We start from the raw sequence: 981 nt of genomic DNA, 5'->3' as shown, positions 1-981 counted from the left end.
CTATCTTAGGTTGTTGGTCGAAGCTTTTGCTTGACGACCGTAACCTGTTATGGAAGAGGTTGAAGAAATCCACCAAGGATTTTTAACCTATCCAAGGCTGTATGTCGAAGCTTTTGCTTGACGACTGTAGCCTGTAATGGAAGAGGTCGAATCAAGTCCCCCAGGGATCGATTAAGTCTAGAATGAGGTGTCAGAGATGCTCTGCGTTTCTCGAGACTATGGCGTAGGTCGTAATGGACCGTATATTTTCTTGGAGATATGGCTGTAGTCATACTTAAGAAAATATTTGAAAACTTGTTAGTTGCTGCTTTTGAATCTTCTGGTCTCCTAGCAGGGGTATTTTCCACACAAACTTGTAAAACAACACAAGTATTGGGCCTTGAAGAGATCAGCTTCCTGGTCTAGCTGAAGAGAAACTCCAGTACGATGAGGGGACGCTGAGGATGTGTTTCTTGCAGTGAAGATTTCCCCCCAGTCCAAGATATATTCTTCAAGACTTGTAATCTGAATAAAATATGGGATGACTTCCCCACCAAAGTCGTGCCCGGAACGTTGACATGAACAAACTTTCGAGACAACAGTGAGGGTTGCCCCCCCCCCCCAAAAGAAGTTGTAAAATGCTTTGTGTCTGAATAGGATGTGAGAAGACAATTTCACTACAATCATGCTTGGGACGTTGATGTAAACGACCTTTCGAGACTGCAGTGATGGTTGCCCCCCAACCTGGAAGAATGCATCCGAAAAGATCTTCAAGACATAAAGGAGGTTCTTTAGCCAGCTGGATGATATACATCATTGGGAAACGAAGTAGGGGATCAACTTCTTAGAGTTGAAGATAATGCGGAACCGGACTTCGTTTCCCACAGACGGCGCCAAACTGATGCGTGCTAGAAAATTCGCGGCGGTAGAGTAATGGATTATCGTCTTAGCGTTGCACGAAAATGCAGCACACACTCAGATGAAAGTGAATCAAGCTATGAT

This window comes from Phalaenopsis equestris, unplaced genomic scaffold (assembly GCF_001263595.1).
Source record: "Phalaenopsis equestris unplaced genomic scaffold, ASM126359v1 Scaffold000002, whole genome shotgun sequence".
Lineage (NCBI taxonomy): Eukaryota > Viridiplantae > Streptophyta > Magnoliopsida > Asparagales > Orchidaceae > Phalaenopsis > Phalaenopsis equestris.
This window is presented reverse-complemented; position numbering follows the sequence as displayed.